The 25253-nt window shown below is 47.3% G+C and overlaps 1 protein-coding gene across 4 annotated transcripts in view; it reads right to left on the minus strand.

Annotated features, from left to right (window-relative positions):
* The window catches only part of LDLRAD4 (low density lipoprotein receptor class A domain containing 4), a 969790-nt gene that overhangs the window by 875818 nt on the left and 68719 nt on the right, over positions 1-25253 (minus strand). For 2 of the 4 annotated variants that reach the window (XM_063923407.1, XM_063923408.1), the window contains exon 2: positions 14435-14578. The exons of the other annotated variants lie outside the window; for them this stretch is intronic. The gene's annotated coding sequence lies outside the window, so the exon portion shown is untranslated. The remainder of the gene's footprint in view (positions 1-14434; positions 14579-25253) is intronic. 4 annotated transcript variants of the gene reach the window in all.

Consider the following 25253-nt stretch of genomic DNA (forward strand, 5'->3'; position numbering starts at 1 on the left):
TTTAGAGCCACACAAGTCATTCCAGAAGAAAGTAGGCGTGTGGAAAGGTGTTAGAAGCCATTCCTACTGTGTACAGTAGATGTGAAATCCCAGCATGAGACTCCCTTTTGAAATGGATATTCCTTGCAAGGGTACAGATGACATGTCTTTTGGGAATAAGCTGGGTCCTTGTGTTTTAAAATGAAAGCACCCAGAAATTCAGAGGTTGGGGATATTGTATCATAGATTATTAATGCAAGAGATCTGAGATATTTGCTGAACAGAGAACATAAGTAACTGATATCTAAGGGATGAGCTGAATGGAGCCAAAAGTTACAGTAGTTTGTTTTCCATGGTACTGTACCTTGGATCTGGAGATGATCACTGCAGCTGTAGTGCCAGTCTGAGTCCCAGTGGAAGAGGCATAGGTTTCAATCCAATGTGAATCTCAGTGCAGGAATGCAATCCATTGATTTTGCAGATATGTCCACATAGGGTTTTACAAATTAAAGGTAAGTCCTTGGATATGTTTGATGCTTCTGCAGTCAGTTGTGTAGAATTTAAGCTGTTTTGGGGAGATGTTCAGGAGTATGTAAAAGGTGAATCAGCCAGCTTGAGGCACGCTCAGGGATGTATATATTCACATATGGCAAATATTTGGCTGCTCAGTCAAGTGATCAGTTATTAGTGGTTATGGAACATGTTGCTTACAATTTCTCTCATTTTTAAACAAACTAAACTATGACATTTTACCATTTTCATTAAAACTTTGAATACAACTACATTATTAAAGAATTGATCTTTATAAATATGGATAACAATTAGAGCATTTACTTATTACTCTAATTTTAGGTTGCTAATTTGTATAAAAAATGTCTCCGAAAAGTGTACCTGTACTCTCTTGCTTGATATCAGGGTGAATCAGGCTATACAGAAACATTTATCAAGACAACTACTGTTCAGCAATAAATAGCACTGTACTTCTTAAAACATTAAATAGATAACTGATGTGTGTCACTAACAGCTGACCCATGATGACCAATTGCAATTCTGCTGTTATTTCAGCTTGAAGGGTCTTCAGTGTGTCTGGATCAATCGATAGGACGCAATGGATGACAAGCTGATAAGACTCCAGGTCAACTCTTGTCACATCAAGTCGTATTCATGCAAAAGCAAACAACCGGCCATGTCTTGTCAGCTGCACAATAAGCTCCAAGCCTCTTCTCAATGTCTGTAGTTCAGGGCGTATCAAAGCACAATTCCTCAAAGAAACAAAAAACCCAAAAAAACCCTGCTTGGGGAAAATGGAAAATATTTTGCCTGTAAGGGGACCAAGAACAGGGTGAATGCAGGACACATTTGTAATAGGCACATACTGAAACAGCCAAGAATTAGAGCCTGAAAGTTGTAAAAGCTAAAAGGCAGAATTATCCCAATATAAAAAGGAAATAAACAACCCACACTACATCAGAGTACCTATGACGACAAGTCAAGCTGAAGTAGATCTAATTTACGGGTGTGTATCGCGTGACCGGCGGGGTCACCATACCGACGCCGGCATCCTGGCATTGAGATGCCCGGCGGGGGTGGGGGTGGGCGGGCTGTACTCGCCACAAGTTCTATTTCCACTCTATGGGAATAGTCCCTGTTAGTTGGCATGCCGACCGTCAGGATTGTGGGTGGGCGGGATGTAGGTGCCAGTATTGTGACCAGCGGGTCACATAACTGCATCCCTAAATTACAATATCTCAGAACTATAATGATGATGCAAAGATTTGTAACTTTATTTAAGAATCTGTGAACATGAACAGTATATGCAGCATAAGCTACTTTTCCATTCTGTTCAATTCTGGTGTACATATTATAGATGTCCTTTAAGAGCTCCACATGCCACCAATATATCTTAGTTTATTTAGCAGGTGCGTAAGATCGTCAGCGCCAAACAAGCAAAGAAACAATTAACAAACAAAGCAAACAAAACATAAGATTCGCATACAGTAAGTGGCATGGGAGATCAGTTGTGTGTCAAAAAAGGACATGTAAAAACTTGCAGAGCATGTATAAATTATGTAAGTCATACAGCACACTTGCCGACATTCTGGCTGCTCCCTCAGGTCAGCACAACAGGGGGGCGCGGCATCAAGGTGTGGGGGCGGAGTAGGGACGTGGAGGCGCGATCGCTTCATTGCGGTCCAGCTCCCGCTCTGTAAATCACCAGTTACCGGCTTTGTAGAGCGAGCGCATCATTGTCCCGCCCACTTGCTACAGGTAAGCGGTGGTTGCAGGGGTGTACAGGCGGCTGACGGAGCTGGTCGGCTGGAGTGAGCAGGCTCCGGGAGATTTGCCTTCCTTTCCGGGGGGGCCGGGAGTGCCACCCGATTTTCGGGAGCCTCCTGACCATTCTGGGAAGGTAGGCAAGTATGTCATACAGTTATAGACAGTAACCAGGATGGACAGTACAAGAATGAGTAGAGGGGGCACAACTGACTTGAGCAACATAGGGTTCAGAACTATTACACCCGTGGATAATGGCAACATTGGTTTGTCCATGGTCTATACCAGGCATATACAACTTCAAATAGGTTGTGATTATCTTTAACAGGCCACAACCAGCAGCTATCTGCCACGCCTATCAACCACCATTCCTATTTTTGAAGGTCATATAATTTTATTGAATGAACAGCAAAAGTTAGATAAAAGAACAGAGGGTTGTACATGACAAAACGGTAAATAAGTGAATCAATCTCAAACCTCATACTTACAAATATAAAATAACACAGATAAAGTAGAACAGTGGGAAATGTATCAGCACTAGTAATCTCCTAGAGAAAAAGGACAAAATGAAGGGGATAAGATAAGAATGATAATTAAGAATAACAGGAAATATACAGAATAGAGGATGAGAGAAAGTGAGGCGAGCAGGGGGAACCAAAAAGAGGAGCTGTATAGATGGGAGGAAGGGAGGAGTATGGTACCAGAATTTGGGACTGAGTGGTTAGAAATGACCAGGAAGGGCCGCACTCCGAGTCCTATACCAAAGTGACCATGCCACCTGAAACTTGTGCAGTGTTATTTTGGAGACTTGTTATGTACTCCATTTTGGAGTAACCAAACCAGATGCGGTTAGGCAACTGTTGACGAGTAGGGTGTTGATGTGTCTTCCTAGATCTAGCGATCTCACCATTCCTATTTTTAATATTTATTACAAAAAAACAACAACACAGAACTCTGTACAGCAGAGCATTCACACACACAAAAAAAAAAAATAGTTGTAATTTTTACAAAATAAAATGACCTACTGTAATAAGTTTTAAAATAGGCTTTCATGCGTTAGACACGGAAATTTATTGCAGGTGTTAATACATTCTGTAAAAAATGGTGCAATATTCTATTAAAGGTGACCCATGTTTGATAAAGGTCATGTCTTAAGGCAGCGGTGGGGAACCTTTTTTCTACCAAGGACCATTTGGATATTTATGGATATTTATAAAATCCTTCAGGGGTCACACAAAAATGATCCTGAAGTGCCAGATACACATTGCACCCTCAGTGCCAGATACACATTGCCCCACACATGCCCCCCACCCCACTGTGCTGCTCACCGCTGCTGCTGTGTGTGTGTGTGTGTGTGTGTGTGCGCGCGTGCGTCAGGGGCAGAGAGCGCAGCGTGCACTGTCAGGGGCCAGGCAGGGAGGAGAGCACAGCTATGTCGCGCACTAGTGAAGTTCTGGGACAGATTAAAAATGGGGAGGATGCAGCTCCAGCTCCAGGCCTGCAGATAAAAATAGGTCCATCTTCATGATGGCAAGAGGGTAACCAGCTGTCCAGCTTGTCACACGGTCAACCATTAATCATAATTGTATTTCTATTTGCCTGACAAAATAATGCCATTTTATGTTATTACATATTTAGGGAGACACTGGGGCTGAAACTGTAGGGGTGTACAAACCCACATGGCTCTGGTCACACCCATCCAGTGCTGGCCACAGCTACTGTGCTTCTCACTGCAGGCTCTTGATCATTTTCACCGCAGACCCATGTGGCCCTAAAACTAACCATGGCAAGGGTTGCATATAAATAGAACCAGTACCCTTAGGGGTAATGACAGCCATTGGCGCTTAATAAAAGTATATAAGAAATAAGTACGTCCTTAATCAGGTGTAAGCAGCGAAAATTTCCTATATAAGATGCCTTTAAAGAACTGAATTCCCGATCCATAATAATGACTGTGAACCTGATGTCCTGTGCAATGGATCCCCACTATCACATCATACAGTGCTCCTTTGTAATGTATTTCAAAAAGAGCATAAAAGCAGATACATAGTGTAAATTTTTTTTTATAACGTGAAGATAAATACAGACATACTGGTAAACACAGTTAATGTAAAAGATACGCTTAGATGGGGGGGGGGTGCGTTCGTAGATACTGTGTGCGGCGCTAGTCAGTTTTCTATACTAATATGTCCTTATAGTTTGTATAGAAAATATCCCTATAAATGGCAAAACATAATTTTACTGTATGTTCACTAATGGCAAATATGGACATCTGACGTCAACAACTACGATCGGCACATAAGCAAAACACGCAAACATTTTTCGCAAGATGGGAAGATTCTCCATGCTGGTACAGAACAGATTGAGAGGGACAGGGTAGTAGGTTGGAGAGACACGTGGTGGTGTTGGTGGAGGGGTAATGAGGCTACAAAAACACCTGACGCGGGTGATGAGGCAGGATAAACACGTGGTGGTGGGAAATGAGGCTGGGGAGATACGACAGAGGGTTGGGGGTTATGATGAGGCTGGAGAGACACTTGGGGGGTGATGAGGAGGGAGAGACACAGGAGTCTGAGCCAATGGCCAAGCAGCCTGTACCTTCTGGAAAGGCATGGGGGGGGGGGCAAAAATTTATGTGTGCTGGACTTTAAGGTTTCTATTGCTAGCCCTGGCTCTACTCGCCAGTAGAGGAACGGTGTCACACGTAACGCAGGGGGTGTACTTAGGGTACAAAGGGATTTTAAAGCCTGCATCTTGTCATCTGAAGCATGGAGTTAGTAATGGACTGGAATATTAAAACCATTTCTCACCTCTTCCCAGGTACATTAATTCCATCTTCCAAACCGGATGCTTTTCATTTTAAGAATAGTCAGTATTGAAAGTTTGTTTTGAGAGGCTGTCACTTTCCCCACAGTTAATTAGTTTGTTAAACAATTTGCTCAAACATCCCTCCCCCTGCCCCAGCATCTCCTAGAAAAGTTAATTTTTTGAAAGCCTGCCATTTTAAAGCCTGCATCTTAAGCATGTAATCTGAAGCAGGAGTTAGGACTGAATTTTGTTAGGACGGTACTTTTTTAGCCAAATACATATACTAAAGTACTGATCAATATCCATACTAGCTGGTTCCATACATCCCAATATGTAAACTCTGTAAATCTGGAAGGGTGCGAGACCACACACACACACACACACACACACACACACACACACACACACACACACACACAAAGCCTCTATACTGTTGCCTAAAATCCTTTTTTTCCCCTCTAACCCATACATACACTGTCACATGAACTTTCCACTGGTTCCAGTCACTTTCCATGAGATTTATGGAACCTACCACCAATACTGCCATCCTACAATACAAAACAGTCCCTATCACGACCGACACCTCACAGAGAGCGTGCCACCAATATCAGGACACTTGGGAGATATGTTGTTCCTATAAGTGGATTAGATTGGTCTGTACTAGCAAATAATTTTCAGGCATTTGGCAATCACAGTGACAAGTTTATGCAATATCAACAAAGTAGGTGAAAATTTGAACAATGAAAAAATTGTAGGTGAAATTGCATCTCAAACATTTAGGTAAAAGACACAAAAAAGGGTCAACCTTTTGTGAACTAATAAAATTAAAACTGAGGAGCGCAATAAGCCGGTCATGTTCACCCACATGGAATGTATGAAGTACATAAATGCCTCGTAAAAATAAGATTCTAAAAGGTAACATTCTGGCTGTCTAGAACACTTATGAAGATTCCAATCAACAATAAAATGCTCCAGAGGCCAGACAACTGGATCCAACAGTGATTAGGAATGCAGGAAATTCTGGTACAGTAAGTATTGAAATATTACTCGGTACAGTCAGAAAAGTTTCTGTAGTAAAAGAAAAACGTTAACATTTAAAAGTTTGCACAGTAAAATTTTTCACCATAAATCAAACACCGCATTTTGCTTTTCAATAGTCAAATAATCCGTAGCAGAAGTAATCCGTTTTGTATCATAGAGTGGCATTAATTAATAAATAGATATGCATTGTGAACTACTTAAGAAAAATGCTATATATACACACACTACTAGGACTGAGCAGTATACATATATACAAAAAAAAAAAATTGTCTTCTTTTAACAATTTGATCCACCAATGATCACATAGGGGTGTATTCAATTGCAGTCGTGAACTGCCGCCTTGTCGGAAAGACTGCAGTTTCAGACTGTTTTAGGTCGGAAACCGTTCCAACCTATTTCATCCCCCTGCTTTTTTTTCTGACAAGGCGGCAATTACGACGTGTTTTGGCGGATTCCGCGGCCAAATCAAACAGGTTTTGGCCCCGTTTCCGACAATGTCAATCCAAACTTTAAAAAAAAAAAAAGGATCCGACAAGCATTGAATACCCCCCACAGTGGAGAATGTATGAAAGGAAGAGAGGCCCATTCTTGTAACTTAAATGCAGATATGTGTTGTGCTGCCTCTAACCATTACTTAAGGAGGCGAGGCGGCATCTCTATGGGGACTGTGCATACGCACGCTCCTGCATATAACAGCAAATAATGGGGAAAGCTGTGGGTGCGGGAGGCTGTACGCATTGCGGCAACGCCACTCTATGCATCCTCCCACAGCACGCATGGAGAGCGACACATCGGTTGGTGCACATGCAGTGCAGATATAGGAGCTCCTGCAACGGTCGGGACCTGGAGGTTGCATCTCATATACAGCACAGCCGATCACTATAGAGCAGCAGCTTAAAAGTAGGATACCTTATAGTAGGCATGTCCAAACTGCGGCCCTCCAGCTGTTGAGAAACTACACATCCCAGAATGCCCTGACACAGCTTTAGCATTCTCTGACAGCAAAACTGTGTCAGGGCATGCTCGGATATGTAGTTTCACAACAGCTGGAGGGCCGCAGTTTGGACATGCCTACCTTATAGGGATAACGAAACTAGTGTGCAGACCCCAGTAAATAGCACATTCCATTCCAATATTCACAATTAAAATTACTATTTAAAGGGGAAATTGTACGGATAGTGATGGACCCAAAGGATTGCACCTGAGTTACAACACAGAGTGAGAACATAAACAGAAAACTCAGCATATACCTAACGAGTGTAAGCATAGGAAATGTTAAGAAAAAGAAACATCCCTATTTACTGTAGGTTTGCTTAATGGAATGGTTGTGCTCCCTCACTAAGGGGTATATTCAATTAAAGACGGAAGTTTTCGACTTTTTAAGGTCGAATCCTGATTCGACCTATTCAATACATCCCAAAATTTTTAGACAAGTCGATGAATTCGACTTGTCGAAAAGCACGTGGATCGGCAGAACAGCTGGAGATCCACGTGCTTGTGTCGAAAACGGGCCCAAAACCGACAGGTTTTGCCCCCCTTTTCGACCATCTCACTCCGACATCAAAAGATGTCGAACTGAGATGCGGACCCAGAGGAGGAGAGGGGGGGGGGAGCCGCAGGGACAGCTAGCGGGCATACATGGGAGATCAGTGCTACAGTAGCGCTGCAGCTGGATGTCACTCAGCCCCCCGACCTCATTGCAGCTTCCACCCGGCTCCAGCACGCTGCTGGTGCCGGGTGGAAGCTGCCGTGAGGTCGGGCGGCTGAGTGACATCCTGCTGCAGCGCTACTGTAGCACTGATCTTCCCTGTATGCCCGCCGGCTGTACCCCCGCTGGTCTCCCCGCAGCTCACCCCCCTTCTCCACCTCTGCGTCCCATCTCAATTCGACTTGAAAAAGTCAAATTAAGATGGGATTGAATAGCGGTTGTCGGATCCATTCCGACAAATACATGTCGGAATGGATCCGACTTCAATTGAATATACACCTCTGCCAATTATTACATTTGAAGACACTCTAAATAAAAATTGTAATAATAGTAGTAACATTACTTTCGTTTAGAGCTGCCTACTTTTAGAAATCCTAAACTTCTTTAAGAGGACAATTCAATTGTTTTTTTTAGGCACCGGCCACTAGAGGGAGCCCAAATGGGACTTTTCGCATCACGGGCAGCACTTTGGTCGGGTTTAGCCATTTTGCACAGCTAAACCTGGCAAATCCGGGAGCGATCATTGTACTAAAACAATGGGCACCTAAACAATTACCACCCCATCTAAAGTGACGGGGGCAATTCAATTATGGGTGCCCATTAGAAACTGAATTGCCTCCAAATGGCTAAGATTCCAGCTCTTGATGGTAAGAATTTACTACCTACTGCACAGCATACTAACTATTGGGTGGGAACAGTGGTCGAAGTGGGGTGGTACACGGTGGTATGGTATACCGCCACTTCTTCCACTGACCCGGAAATGAGCACATGAAAGTGCAGCAGGAGGCGAGGGAAGTGGCCATCCTGCTGCACATGGTGCTCCCTGTCCCTGAGCGGCGGGCGGCGGCTATGTAGAGCACTGTAGTAGCTCACAGCCGCTCACCGCCGGCAGCCGCCCGCGCATGCCGCTCGCCAGCCACTAGCTGCCCCTCGCCAGCAGCCCACCGCTCACTGCTGCCAGCAACAAATGAGGTAATGTTCCCCTGCTGTCACCTCTCTCCCCGTCGTCACTCTCCCTGTCATCCGTCTCTCCCCGTCGTCCCTGTCTCTCTCCCTGTCGTCACTGTCTCTCTCCCTGTCGTCACTGTCTCTCTCCCTGTCGTCACTGTCTCTCTCCCTGTCGTCACTGTCTCTCTCCCCGTCGTCACTCTCCCTGTCATCCCTGTCTCTCCCCGTCGTCACCGTCTCTCTCCCTGTCGTCACCGTCTCTCCCTGTCGTCACTGTCTCTCTCCCTGTCGTCACTGTCTCTCTCCCCGTCGTCACTGTCTCTCTCCCCGTCGTCACTCTCCCTGTTATCCCTGTCTCTCCCCGTCGTCCCTGTCTCTCTCCCTGTCGTCACTGTCTCTCTCCCTGTCGTCACTGTCTCTCTCCCTGTCGTCACTGTCTCTCTCCCTGTCGTCACTGTCTCTCTCCCCGTCGTCACTCTCCCTGTCATCCCTGTCTCTCCCCGTCGTCACCGTCTCTCTCCCTGTCGTCACCGTCTCTCCCTGTCGTCACTGTCTCTCTCCCTGTCGTCACTGTCTCTCTCCCCGTCGTCACTGTCTCTCTCCCCGTCGTCACTCTCCCTGTTATCCCTGTCTCTCCCCGTCGTCCCTGTCTCTCTCCCTGTCGTCACTGTCTCTCTCCCTGTCGTCACTGTCTCTCTCCCTGTCGTCACTGTCTCTCTCCCTGTCGTCACTGTCTCTCTCCCTGCTGTCACCATTTCAGCTCATTCAGTGTGCTACAAGGTGAATTTCGGCTCATTCAGTGTGCTACAAATGTGAATTTCGGCTCATTCAGTGTGCTACAATCATTCAGTGTGCTACAATGCGAGTTTCGGCTCATTCAGTGTGCTACAATGCGAGTTTTGGCTCATTCAGTGTGCTACAATGTGAGTTTCGGCTCATTCCGTGTGCTACAATGTGAGTTTCGGTTCTTTTAGTGTGCTACAAGGTGAATTTCGACTCATTCGTTGTGCTTCAATGTGAATTTCAGCTCGTACCGTGTGCTATAATGTGAATTTCAGCTCGTACCGTGTGCTATAAAGTGAAAGGGGCACCAGTACTAGATAGTATAAGGCAAGGATGGCCAACCTATCAGAGGCAAAGAGCCAGAAAAGATCTGTAGTCAAGGGCAAGAGTCACACCCATTCACAAAGCCACACCCATTTTGTGCGCACATCTTTCGTTATGACGTTTGTAGGAGTATGACCTTGTGTCATAACTCCGTTTTTAGCCATGTTGTACAGTGCCAAATACATATAATGTTCCAGTACAGTGCCACATACATATAACAATGTCAAAAAATGGGTGCCTCCACACTGCCAGAAACATATGTTCCCACAGTGCCACATACAAATATGTCCCCACAGTGCCAGATACATATAAGCCTCACAGTCCAAGATACATATGACCCCCCAGTGCCAGATACATATGACCCCCCAGTGCCAGATATACATGTCCCTCCAGTGCCAATACATATGACCCCCCAGTGCCAGATATACATGTCCACCCAATGCCAGATAAACATTTCCCCCCCAATGCCAGATATACATTTCCCCCCAGTGCCAGATATACATTTCCCCCCAGTGCCAGATATACATTTCCCCCCAGTGCCAGCTATGCCCCCAGTGCCAGATATATATGTCCCCACAGTGCCAGCTATGCCCCTAGTGCCAGATATATATGTCCCCAAAGTGCCAGCTATGCCCCCAATGCAGTGTCCCCACAGTGCCAGATATGCCCCGTGCCAGATATACATGTCCACACACAGTGCCAGCTCTGCCCCCAGTGCCAGATATACATTTCCCCCCAGTGCCAGCTATGCCCCCGTGCCAGATATGCCCCCCAGTGCCAGATATATATGCCCCCACAGTGCCAGCTATGCTCCTAGTGCCAGATATATATGTCCCCACAGTGCCAGATATGCCCCCCAGTGCCAGATATACATGTCCCCCAAGTGCCAGATATATATGTCCCCACAGTGCCAGATATATATGTCCCCACAGTGCCAGCTATGCCCCCAATGCCAGTGTCCCCACAGTGCCAGATATACATGTCTCCCCAGTGCCAGCTATGACCCCAGTGCCAGGTATACAGGTCCCCACATTACCAGCAATGCCCCCAGTGCCAGATATACATGACCCCCCCCCCCTCTTCCGTGCTGCCCACCGCGCTGCTGCTGTCTGTGAGAGGAGGAGAGCGCAGCGTGCGCGTCTCCTGCCCCTCACTCTCCGGCGGCTGTCTCTCTCTTCCATTAGGCGCCGGTCCATGAGCCAATCAAAGCTCGCGGTCCAGCAGCCTTAGCTGCTGGTCCGCGAGCTCTGATTGGCTCACGGACTGCCGCCGGAGAGTGAGGGGCAGGAGAGGTGCACGCTGCGCTCTTCTCCCCTCACAGACAGCAGCAGCACGGGGGAAGGGGGGGCCAGGACAGCGGTGGCCAGGAGCCGGCTGAGCCGCATGCAGCGGATGAAAGAGCCGTGGGTTGGCCACCCCTGGTATAAGGGGTTCTACTACACGGGACACTCCCCCTTTTGGGTGACCACGCCCCCTTTTCCGGAGCGCACGCATAATTACATCCTTGACTTCTGCATACCCCACTTCGACCACTGGGTGGGAATATAACCTAACCACTATGATCCTTTGGAGAATTTCAGTCAGTGGAGTACACTAATGCTGCATTCACACCGCAAATGCCGGGTCCTACCCGGTAAGACAAACGTGTACTTACCGGGTGGGATCCGGCATTTGCGCTCCGTTGCAGGCTTCCCGACCCGGCAATATACCGGGTCGGTTGCCATGACAACGGAGGCCGCAGCAGCAGCAGGGGCGGGGGTGGAGGCGGCGTCGGGAGATGAGCTCATCTCCAGCGCCGCCTCTCCCTATCTTGTGAATGGGAACCGTGTCGCATCGACACGGCTCCCATTCACACCGCACCTGACCCGGTAATCAACCCGGGTAAAACCCTTCTTTTTTACCGGGTTGATTTACCGGGTCAGGCGACCCGCTAAATCGCCCAGTGTGCTTTCACATCGCACACTGACCCGGTTCGACACAGCAATATGCCGTGTCGGTACCGGGTTATTTGTGCGATGTGAAAGGGGTATAATTAAATCCTACCATATAGGTGCAAAAGCAGACCTCCTTGAATAAGGGACCAAATTAATTTTGCCTGTTACTGAGTGTTAGATAGAAGAGTACAAATTCTTTTTTATTCTATTCTCCCTGTTGATAAGAAAGAAAGAAAAAAACCTGGGGGTATATAGAAAATGACCCTAGTTAAATGACTGTGAAATGTTGCCAATTGGAGCCTTATGGCTAAAGGGATTGAATCACTTAAAAACTGGTGACTAACGGGCAAGTAGGCAGAACACGAAGACAGCCATCTATGCAAACACTTCGTGAAATGCCATCAACTACTAGCATGTTGAGGGAACAAAGAAATACACAAAGGTTTAAGCAGCCCCCACTTCGCAGTCCATCTACCTCTTGTCTAACATTTCAATGAAGGCTGAGTGAGACTAAAATCAATGGGAACTGTGCTCTTTTAAATTCTAATTAGCCCCTTAACTAAACCAGTTAGAATTTATATGAGCTGGGTGAATTACAGGTATTAATGACTCCCCAGACCTCAGAGCACTGAAAGGACTCTGAATCCAATGTGTCTTTTACTGACAACTCATGCATACAGACCTTAATAAGACAGCATGGACGTGCCCCACATGGCAAGGAATGGTGCCTTATTCTTCTCCATACTTATGCTAGTTACATTAACAACATGTTTTACGGGGGCGGTAATAGCCCAAAGTGATCTCAATGCTTCTAGGAAATCATTTTACTAGGCTATGAAAAGGCACCTTCAGCAGCACCTATTCCTCCCTATCCCTCCTTCCACTTATCTTAAGATTCAATCCTATTTTTAGTTAAGGAAGTAACACAGAAAAACACGACGACACAATTAGATCTATTACTCGAAAGAGAAAGGTATATCTATTACACAATTCTTCCTCTCAAGACATGACCTACTGTACTTACCCATTTTCCCATGCTAGACATTACATGCTACACTGCTACAATAAAAGCATATGTCAATTTTTCAGACACCCCCATAGCTCTATAAACCTGTTACAATAAATAGAACACTGAATAAGAGAATGAATCTTTCTTACACATTCTGCCTCTTCAGACAAAGGACAACAAATTTTGATGGGGTTTTCTTTTAATTGGTAATTAACTACTAAAAAGCATAATTTGTATAGATGTCTTCTGTAGTATTAAGAGTTTTCAGAGGCATAAACAGATTTGACTAATGTTGCAATCAATTAGTAAGAGCTAAATCTTGAGGACTAATGTAATGGGCAAGCTATAATGATGCTGCTCTATATACACCAGTACTGGCACATGTAAGCTCTCCAGTCTCGCACAGCTACTGGCCAGTACGGGGGGTAGAGGACACCACGCTAGTAGCCACCAGCCGTTGGCCGTAGGAGTCTGGGCGTGGCCTGTGCGGGGTACTGGGGGGAGGCTAGCACAGGACACGGCCCCTCCGTTGGCGAGCAGTATATATAAAGCAGATGAGCCGGTTACCTGCCTCCTCACCTGCATCATCTGCAGCCCCAGCACCGACCCCCCTCCTCTTCCGAGTCACCGCACTGCTCACTCGACAGAGTGTCTCACATCTTCCTGCCAAACTGATTCACCTTCTCCCCCCTGTCGGTAAGTGGCCAAACATGTCTCCGATGCCTCTGCTCCTACCGCCACTCTCTCCACAGCCCCCTCTCTCCGTATGAAGCAAGTGGAAAACAGATTATTATTATTATTATTATTATTATTACCAGCAGCAGGTTAGGAAGCTTTAACATCTCCCTGCAGTTTCACTTTCAGTTTGAGCTGTGTCAGCTTTCCAGCACACAAAGGAATCATTTGGTCCGTGTGGTGGCCTCTAATTAGTGTCCGCAATTGCACATAACACAGGTGAGGAGCAGTCTCTGCTTTTATATTATAGAATACATACACATTATATAATATATATATACACACATACACACACACACACACACACACACACACACACACACACACACACACATATACTTTTGGAAGCTGCGGCACTCCAGACTTAAAATTTTTAGCAGATCAACGTTTCAACCCTTTAATGGGTTTCTATTTTCCCCAAGATAATAGCATACTTGAAAAAACCCATTAAAGGGTTGAAACGTTGATCTGCTAAAATGGGGTGGATATGCATTTTTTTAAGTTCTGGGGTGGATATGCATTTTTTTAAGTTCTGGGGTGGATATGCATTTTTTTAAGTTCTAAGTGCCGCAGTTTACAAAAGGATATGTTATGTTATGTGCCCTGCTGGTTCATACTGGGTGCACATGTCAATATATACCAAGGAGTGTTATATCGGAGTGCAGAATTCCTAAACGAATATAATAACATGTATTACCGGCACTCCCAGCATCCAAACAACTTGGCCGGGTGCCCCCCTGGTAGTTAGTATACAAAAAGCAGCAGCAGCGGATGGCACTCCAGTCTCAATAAATCATGATAAAGAAGGACACAAGTCTCTCCTCTTTGATCAACGTTTCATGACCTTTATGTCATTTCTTCAGGATACATATGAAAAAGAAACATACATACCATTTATAGATACACCCAAGTGTCCGCTTCCATGCCAAAACTCCCACCCGGGATTGCGGTGACATCATCAGGTAGCGTGATTGCGCCGGTGTTCCTACAATATGCCAGGGGTTGCTATGCAGTGGATGCCCATCACCATAACAACTATAAATAAACAAAAAATATATGAAATGTGTGGCATATAGAAAAGGCTGTTACTGATCGTAAAAAACGATTAAATCTATTTAAATGCAATTCTCTAAAGGACTTAAGCAATAGTTGATAAATCCATAAAATAAGAATTTACTTACCGATAATAAGAATTTACTTACCGATAATTCTATTTCTCATAGTCCGTAGTGGATGCTGGGGACTCCGAAAGGACCAAGGGGAATAGCGGCTCCGCAGGAGACTGGGCACAAAAGTAAAAGCTTTGAGACTACCTGGTGTGCACTGGCTCCTCCCCCTATGACCCTCCTCCAAGCCTCAGTTAGGATACTGTGCCCGGACGAGCGTACACAATAAGGAAGGATTTTGAATCCCGGGTAAGACTCATACCAGCCACACCAATCACACCGTACAACTTGTGATCTGAACCCAGTTAACAGCATGATAACAGAAGGAGCCTCTGAAAAGATGGCTCACAACAACAATAACCCGATTTTTGTAACAATAACTATGTACAAGTAATGCAGACAATCCGCACTTGGGATGGGCGCCCAGCATCCACTACGGACTATGAGAAATAGAGAAAATAAGAATTTACTTACCGATAATTCTAACGTCCTAGTGGATGCTGGGGACTCCGAAAGGACCATGGGGATTATACCAAAGCTCCCAAACGGGCGGGAGAGTGCGGATGACTCTGCAGCACCGAATAAGAGAACTCCAGGTCCTCCTCAGCCAGGGTATCAAATTTGTAGAATTTAGCAAACGTGTTTGCCCCTGACCAAGTAGCTGCTCGGCAAAGTTGTAAAGCCGAGACCCCTCGGGCAGCCGCCCAAGATGAGCCCACTTTCCGTGTGGAATGGGCTTTTACAGATTTTGGCTGTGGCAGGCCTGCCACAGAATGTGCAAGCTGAATTGTACTACAAATCCAACGAGCAATCGTCTGCTTAGAAGCAGGAGCACCCAGCTTGTTGGGTGCATACAGGATAAACAGCGAGTCAGATTTTCTGACTCCAGCCGTCCTGGAAACATATATTTTCAGGGCCCTGACTACGTCCAGCAACTTGGAATCCTCCAAGTCCCTAGTAGCCGCAGGCACCATAATAGGCTGGTTTAAGTGAAATGCTGAAACCACCTTAGGGAGAAATTGAGGACGAGTCCTCAATTCTGCCCTGTCCGTATGAAAAATTAGGTAAGGGCTTTTATAGGATAAAGCCGCCAATTCTGAAACACGCCTGGCTGAAGCCAGGGCTAACAGCATTACCACTTTCCATGTGAGATATTTTAAGTCCACAGTGGTGAGTGGTTCAAACCAATGTGATTTTAGGAATCCCAAAACTACATTGAGATCCCAAGGTGCCACTGGAGGCACAAAAGGAGGCTGTATATGCAGTACTCCCTTGACAAACGTCTGAACTTCAGGAACAGAAGCTAGTTCTTTTTGGAAGAAAATTGACAAGGCCGAAATTTGAACCTTAATGGACCCTAATTTGAGGCCCATAGACAGTCCTGTTTGCAGGAAATGCAGGAATCGACCCAGTTGAAATTCCTCTGTAGGGGCCTTCCTGGCCTCGCACCACGCAACATATTTACGCCAAATACGGTGATAATGTTGTACGGTCACATCCTTCCTGGCTTTGATCAGGAAAGGGATGACTTCATCCGGAATGCCTTTTTCCTTCAGGATCCGGCGTTCAACCGCCATGCCGTCAAACGCAGCCGCGGTAAGTCTTGGAACAGACATGGTCCCTGCTGGAGCAGGTCCTTTCTTAGAGGTAGAGGCCACGGGTCTTCCGTGAGCATCTCTTGAATTTCCGGGTACCAAGTCCTTCTTGGCCAATCCGGAGCCACGAGTATAGTCTTTACTCCTCTCCTTCTTACGATTCTCAGTACTTTTGGTATGAGAGGAAGAGGAGGTAACACATACACTGACTGGTACACCCACGGTGTTACCAGAGCGTCCACAGCTATTGCCTGAGGGTCCCTTGACCTGGCGCAATATCTGTCCAGTTTTTTGTTGAGGCGGGACGCCATCATGTCCACCTTTGGTTTTTCCCAACGGTTCACAATCATGAGGAAGACTTCTGGGTGAAGTCCCCACTCCCCCGGGCGAAGATCGTGTCTGCTGAGGAAGTCTGCTTCCCAGTTGTCCACTCCCGGAATGAACACTGCTGACAGTGCTATCACATGATTTTCCGCCCAGCGAAGAATCCTTGACACTTCCGTCATTGCCCTCCTGCTTCTTGTGCCGCCCTGTCTGTTTACGTGGGCGACTGCCGTGATGTTGTCCGACTGGATCAACACCGGCTGACCCTGAAGCAGAGGCCTTGCCTGACTTAGGGCATTGTAAATGGCCCTTAGTTCCAGGATATTTATGTGAAGTGACGTTTCCATGCTTGACCACAAGCCCTGGAAATTTCTTCCCTGTGTGACTGCTCCCCAGCCTCTCAGGCTGGCATCCGTGGTCACCAGGACCCAATCCTGAATGCCGAATCTGCGGCCCTCTAGGAGATGAGCACTCTGTAACCACCACAGGAGAGACACCCTTGTCCTTGGAGACAGGGTTATCCGCTGATGCATTTGAAGATGCGATCCGGACCATTTGTCCAGCAGATCCCACTGAAAAGTTCTTGCGTGGAATCTGCCGAATGGAATCGCTTCGTAAGAAGCCACCATTTTTCCCAGGACCCTTGTGCATTGATGTACTGACACTTGGCCTGGTCTTAGGAGGTTCCTGACTAGGTCGGATAACTCCCTGGCTTTCTCTTCCGGGAGAAACACCTTTTTCTGTACTGTGTCCAGAATCATTCCTAGGAACAGCAGACGTGTCGTCGGAATCAGCTGCGATTTTGGAATATTTAGAATCCATCCGTGCTGTCGTAGTACTACTTGAGATAGTGCTACTCCGACCTCTAACTGTTCTCTGGACCTTGCCCTTATCAAGAGATTGTCCAAGTAAGGGATAATTAAGACGCCTTTTCTTCGAAGAAGAATCATCATTTCGGCCATTACCTTGGTAAAGACCCGGGGTGCCGTGGACAATCCAAACGGCAGCGTCTGAAACTGATAGTGACAGTTCTGTACCACAAACCTGAGGTACCCTTGGTGAGAAGGGCAAATTGGGACATGGAGGTAAGCATCCTTGATGTCCAGAGACACCATATAGTCCCCTTCTTCCAGGTTCGCTATCACTGCTCTGAGTGACTCCATCTTGAACTTGAACCTTTTTATGTAAGTGTTCAAGGATTTCAGATTTAAAATGGGTCTCACCGAGCCGTCCGGCTTCGGTACCACAAACAGCGTGGAATAATACCCCTTTCCCTGTTGTAGGAGGGGTACCTTGATTATCACATGCTGGGAATACAGCTTGTGAATGGCTTCCAATACCGCCTCCCTGTCGGGGGGAGACGTTGGTAAAGCAGACTTCAGGAACCGGCGAGGGGGAGACGTCTCGAATTCCAATTTGTACCCCTGAGATACTACCTGCAGGATCCAGGGGTCCACTTGCGAGTGAGCCCACTGCGCGCTGAAATTCTTGAGACGGGCCCCCACTGTGCCTGAGTCCGCTTGTAAGGCCCCAGCGTCATGCTGAGGACTTGGCAGAAGCGGGGGAGGGCTTCTGTTCGTGGGAAGAGGCTGTCTGCTGCAGTCTTTTTCCCCTTCCTCTGCCCCGGGGCAGATATGAGTGGCCTTTTGCCCGCTTGCCCTTATGGGGACGAAAGGACTGAGCCTGAAAAGACGGTATCTTTTTCTGCTGTGAGGTGACTTGGGGTAAAAAGGTGGATTTCCCAGACGTTGCCGTGGCCACCAGGTCCGATAGACCGACCCCAAATAACTCCTCCCCTTTATACGGCAATACTTCCATATGCCGTTTGGAATCCGCATCACCTGACCACTGTCGCGTCCATAACCCTCTTCTGGCAGAAATGGACATCGCACTTACTCTTGATGCCAGAGTGCAAATATCCCTCTGTGCATCACGTATATATAGAAATGCATCCTTTAAATGCTCTATAGTCAATAATATATTGTCCCTGTCCAGGGTATCAATATTTTCAGTCAGGGAATCCGACCAAGCCACCCCAGCACTGCACATCCAGGCTGAGGCGATCGCTGGTCGCAGTATAATACCAGTATGTGTGTATATACTCTAGAATATTTTCCAGCTTCCTATCAGCTGGTTCCTTGAGGGCGGCCGTATCAGGAGACGGTAACGCCACTTGTTTTGATAAGCGTGTGAGCGCCTTATCCACTCTAGGGGGTGTTTCCCAACGTGCCCTAACCTCTGGCGGGAAAGGGTATAATGCCAATAATTTTTTAGAAATTAGCAGTTTTTTATCGGGGGAAACCCACGCTTCATCACACACCTCATTTAATTCATCTGATTCAGGAAAAACTACAGGTAGTTTTTTCACCCCCCACATAATACCCTTTTTTGTGGTACTTGTAGTATCAGAAATGTTCAAAACCTCCTTCATTGCCGTGATCATGTAACGTGTGGCCCTACTGGAAAATACGTTTGTTTCCTCACCGTCGACACTGGAGTCAGTGTCCGTGTCAGTGTCAGTGTCTGTATCGACCTGAGGTAACGGGCGTTTTATAGCCCCTGACGGTGTTTGAGACGCCTGTGCAGGTATTAACTGATTTGCCGGCTGTCTCATGTCGTCAACAGTCTTTTGTAAAGTGCCGACACTATCACGTAATTCTTTCCATAAGACCATCCAGTCAGGTGTCGACTCCCTAGGGGGTGACATCACTAACACAGGCAATTGCTCCGCCTCCACATCATTTTCCTCCTCATACATGTCGACACAGCGTACCGACACACAGCACACACACAGGGAATGCTCTGATAGAGGACAGGACCCCACGAGCCCTTTGGGGAGACAGAGGGAGAGTTTGCCAGCACACACTAGAGCGCTATATATATATATAGGGATAACCTTATATAAGTGTTTTTCCCTAATATAGCTGCTGTATATATTTATATGCCAATTTAGTGCCCCCCCCTCTCTTGTTTTACCCTGTTTCTGTAGTGCAGGACTGCAGGGGAGAGTCAGGGAGCCTTCCTCCAACGGAGCTGTGAGGAAAAAATGGTGCCAGTGTGCTGAGGAGATAGGCTCCGCCCCCTTCTCGGCGGCCTTTCTCCCGCTTTTTTATGGAAAATTGGCAGGGGTTAAATGCATCCATATAGCCCAGGAGCTATATGTGATGTATTTTTTGCCAAAAAAAAGGTGTTTTATTGCGTCTCAGGGCGCCCCCCCCAGCGCCCTGCACCCTCAGTGACCGGAGTGTGAAGTGTGCTGAGAGCAGTGGCGCACAGCTGCGGTGCTGTGCGCTACCTTATTGAAGACAGGACGTCTTCTGCCGCCGATTTTCCGGACCTCTTCAATCTTCTGGCTCTGTAAGGGGGCCGGCGGCGCGGCTCTGGGACCCATCCATGGCTGGGCCTGTGATCGTCCCTCTGGAGCTAATGTCCAGTAGCCTAAGAAGCCCAATCCACTCTGCACGCAGGTGAGTTTGCTTCTTCTCCCCTTAGTCCCTCGGTGCAGTGAGCCTGTTGCCAGCAGGTCTCACTGAAAATAAAAAACCTACTTTAAACTTTTACACTAAGCAGCTCAGGAGAGCCCCTTAGCCTGCACCCGTCTCGTTCGGGCACATAAATCTAACTGAGGCTTGGAGGAGGGTCATAGGGGGAGGAGCCAGTGCACACCAGGTAGTCTTAAAGCTTTTACTTTTGTGCCCAGTCTCCTGCGGAGCTGCTATTCCCCTTGGTCCTTTCGGAGTCCCCAGCATCCACTAGGACGTTAGAGAAAATTCTATTTCTCGTAGTCCGTAGTGGATGCTGGGGACTCCGTAAGGACCATGGGGAATAGCGGCTCCGCAGGAGACTGGGCACAAAAGTAAAGCTTTAGAACTACCTGGTGTGCACTGGCTCCTCCCCCTATGACCCTCCTCCAAGCCTCAGTTAGGATACTGTGCCCGGACGAGCGTACACAATAAGGAAGGATTTTGAATCCCGGGTAAGACTCATACCAGCCACACCAATCACACCATATAACTTGTGATCTAAACCCAGTTAACAGCATGATAACAGAGGAGCCTCTAGAAAAGATGGCTCACTACAGCAATAACCCGATTTTTTGGTAACAATAACTATGTACCAGTATTGCAGACAATCCGCACTTGGGATGGGCGCACAGCATCCACTAAGGACTAAGAGAAATAGAATTATCGGTAAGTAAATTCTTATTTTCTCTGACGTCCTAGTGGATGCTGGGGACTCCGTAAGGACCATGGGGATTATACCAAAGCTCCCAAACGGGCGGGAGAGTGCGGATGACTCTGCAGCACCAAATGAGAGAACTCCAGGTCCTCCTCAGCCAGGGTATCAAATTTGTAGAATTTTACAAACGTATTTGCTCCTGACCAAGTAGCTGCTCGGCAAAGTTGTAAAGCCGAGACCCCTTGGGCAGCCGCCCAAGATGAGCCCACCTTCCTTGTGGAATGGGCTTTTACAGATTTTGACTGTGGCAGGCCTGCCACAGAATGTGCAAGCTGAATTGTACTACAAATCCAACGAGCAATAGTCTGCTTAGAAGCAGGAGCACCCAGCTTGTTGGGTGCATACAGAATAAACAACGAGTCAGATTTTCTGACTCCAGCCGTCCTGGAAACCTATATTTCCAGGGCCCTGACAACGTCTAGCAACTTGGAGTCCTCCAAGTCCCTAGTAGCCGCAGGCACCACAATAGGTTGATTCAGGTGAAACGCTGAAAACCACCTTAGGGAGAAACTGAGGACAAGTCCTCAATTCCGCCCTGTCCGAATGGAAAATCAGATGCGGGCTTTTACAGGATAAAGCCGCCAATTCTGACACGCACCTGGCCCAGGCCAGGGCCAACAGCATGACCACTTTCCATGTGAGATATTTTAACTCCACATATTTAAGTGGTTCAAACCAATGTGACTTTTGAAACCCAAAAACTACATTTAGATCCCAAGGTGCCACTGGAGGCACAAAAGGAGGCTGTATATACAGTACCCCTTTCACAAACGTCTGAACTTCAGGGACTGAAGCTAGTTCTTTTTGGAAGAAAATTGACAGGGCCGAAATTTGAACCTTAATGGACCCCCATTTCAGGCCCATAGACACTCCTGTTTGCAGGAAGTGTAGGAATCGACCTAGTTGAAAATTCCTCCGTCGGGGCCTTACTGGCCTCGCACCACGCAACATATTGTCGCCAAATGCGGTGATAATGTTTTGCGGTTATATCTTTCCTGGCTTTGATCAGGATAGGAATGACTTCATCCGGAATGCCTTTCTCCTTCAGGATCCGGCGTTCAACCGCCATGCCGTCAAACGCAGCCGCGGTAAGTCTTGGAACAGACAGGGTCCTTGCTGGAGCAGGTCCCTTCTTAGAGGTAGAGGCCACGGATCCTCCGTGAGCATCTCTTGAAGTTCCGGTTACCAAGTCCTTCTTTGTCAATCCGGAGCCACGAATATAGTGCTTACTCCTCTCTATCTTATAATTCTCAGTACCTTGGGTATGAGAGGCAGAGGAGGGAACACATACACTGACTGGTACACCCACTGTGTTACCAGAGCGTCTACAGCTATTGCCTGAGGGTCCCTTGACCTGGCGCAATACTTGTCGAGTTTTATAAACATGTGGAAGACTTCTGGGTGAAGTCCCCACTCTCCCGGGTGGGGGTCGTGTCTGCTGAGGAAGTCTGCTTCCCAGTTGTCCACTCCCGGAATGAATACTGCTGACAGTGCTATCACATGATTTTCCGCCCAGCGAAGAATCCTTGCAGCTTCTGCCATTGCCCTCCTGCTTCTTGTGTCACCCTGTCTGTTTACGTGGGTGACTGCCGTGATGTTGTCCGAATGGATCAACTCCGGGTGACCTTGAATCAGAGGTCTTGCTGAGCTTAGAGCATTGTAAATGGCCCTTAGCTTCAGGATATTTATGTCCGTGGTCACCAGAAGATGAGCACTCTGCAACCACCACAGGAGGGACACCCTTGTGCTTGGTGACAGGGTTATCCGCTGATGCATCTGATGATGCGACCCGGACCATTTGTCCAGCAGGTCCCACTGGAAAGTTCTTGCGTGGAATCTGCCGAATGGGATTGCTTCGTAGGAAGCCACCATTTTTCCCAGAACCATTTCATTGATGTACTGAGACTTGGCTCGGTTATAGGAGGTTCCCGACTAGCTCGGATAACTCCCTGACTTTCTCCTCCGGGAGAAACACCTTTTTCTGGACTGTGTCCAGGATCATCCCTAGGAACAGAATACGAGTCATCGGAATCAGCTGCGATTTTGGAATATTGAGAATCCAATCGTGCTGCCGCAACACTACCTGAGATAGTGCTACACCGACCTCCAACTGTTCCCTGGATCTTACCCTTATCAGGGAATCGTCCAAGTAAGGGATAACTAAAATTCCCTTCCTTCGAAGGAGTATCATCATTTCGGCCATTACCTTGGTAAAGACCCGGGGTGCCGTGGTCTGAAACTGATAGTGACAGTTCTGTACCATAAACCTGAGGTACCCTTGGTGAGAAGGGTAAATTGGGACATGAAGGTAAGCATCCTTGATGTCCCGAGACATCATGTAGTCCCCTTCTTCCAGGTTCGCAATCACTGCTCTGAGTGACTCAATCTTGAATTTGAACCTCCGTATGTAAGTGTTCAAGATTTTAGATTTAGAATCGGTCTCACCGAGCCGTCCGGCTTCGGTACCACAACAGTGTGGAATAATACCCCGTTCCCTGTTGCAGGAGGGGTACCTTGATTATCACCTGCTGGGAATACAGCTTGTGAATGGCTTCCAAAACTGCCTCCCTGTCAGAAGGAGACATCGGTAAAGCCGACTTTAGGAAACGGCGAGGGGGAGACGTCTCGAATTCCAATTTGTACCCCTGAGATATCACCTGAAGGGTTCAGGGGTCTACTTGCGAGTGAGCCCACTGCGCGCTGAAATTCATTGAGACGGGCCCCCACCGTGCCTGATTCTGCTTGTAAAGCCCCAGCGTCATACTGAGGGCTTGGCAGAGGCGGGAGAGGGCTTCTGTTCCTGGGAACTGGCTGATTTCTGCAGCCTTTTTCCTCTCCCTCTGTCACGGGGCAGAAATGAGGAACCTTCTGCCCGCTTGCCCACGAAAAGACTGCGCCTGATAATACGGCGTCTTCTTATGTTGAGAGGCGACCTGGGGTACAAACGTGGATTTCCCAGCTGTTGCCGTGGCCACCAGGTCTGAAAGACCGACCCCAAATAACTCCTCCCCTTAATAAGGCAATACTTCCAAATGCCGTTTGGAATCCGCATCACCTGACCACTGTCGTGTCCATAACCCTCTACTGGCAGAAATGGACAACGCACTTAGACTTGATGCCAGTCGGCAAATATTCTGCTGTGCATCACGCATATATAGAAATGCATCTTTTAAATGCTCTATAGGCAATAATATACCGTCCCTATCTAGGGTATCAATATTTTCAGTCAGGGAATCCGACCACGCCAACCCAGCACTGCACATCCAGGCTGAGGCGATTGCTGGTCGCAGTATAACACCAGTATGTGTGTCAATACATTTTAGGATACCCTCCTGCTTTCTATCAGCAGGATCCTTAAGGGCGGCCATCTCAGGAGAGGGTAGAGCCCTTGTTCTTACAAGCGTGTGAGCGCTTTATCCACCCTAGGGGGTGTTTCCCAACGCACCCTAACCTCTGGCGGGAAAGGATATAATGCCAATAACATTTTAGCAATTATCAGTTGTTATCGGGGGAAACCCACGCATCATCACACACCTCATTTAATTTCTCAGATTCAGGAAAACTACAGGTAGTTTTTCCTCACCGAACATAATACCCCTTTTTGGTGGTACTCGTATTATCAGAAATGTGTAAAACATTTTTCATTGCCTCAATCATGTAACGTGTGGCCCTACTGGAAGTCACATTTGTCTCTTCACCGTCGACACTGGAGTCAGTATCCGTGTCGGCGTCTATATCTGCCATCTGAGGTAACGGGCGCTTTAGAGCCCCTGGCGGCCTATGAGACGTCTGGACAGGCACAAGCTGAGTAGCCGGCTGTCTCATGTCAACCACTGTCTTTTATACAGAGCTGACACTGTCACGTAATTCCTTCCAACAGTTCATCCACTCAGGTGTCGACCCCCTAGGGGGTGACATCACTATTACAGGCAATCTGCTCCGTCTCCACATCATTTTTCTCCTCATACATGTCGACACAAACGTACCGACACACAGCACACACAGGGAATGCTCTGATAGAGGACAGGACCCCACTAGCCCTTTGGGGAGACAGAGGGAGAGTTTGCCAGCACACACCAGAGCGCTATATATATACAGGGATAACCTTATATAAGTGTTTTCCCCCTCATAGCTGCTGTATTTTTAATACTGCGCGTAATTAGTGCCCCCCTCTCTTTTTTAACCCTTTCTGTAGTGTAGTGACTGCAGGGGAGAGCCAGGGAGCTTCCCTCCAACGGAGCTGTGAGGGAAAATGGCGCCAGTGTGCTGAGGAGATAGGCTCCGCCCCCTTCTCGGCGGCCTTATCTCCCGTTTTTCTGTGTATTCTGGCAGGGGTTAAATTCATCCATATAGCCCAGGAGCTATATGTGATGCATTTTTTTTTTT

The sequence above is a fragment of the Pseudophryne corroboree genome, chromosome 5 (assembly GCF_028390025.1).
Source record: "Pseudophryne corroboree isolate aPseCor3 chromosome 5, aPseCor3.hap2, whole genome shotgun sequence".
Classification (NCBI taxonomy): Eukaryota; Metazoa; Chordata; class Amphibia; order Anura; family Myobatrachidae; genus Pseudophryne; species Pseudophryne corroboree.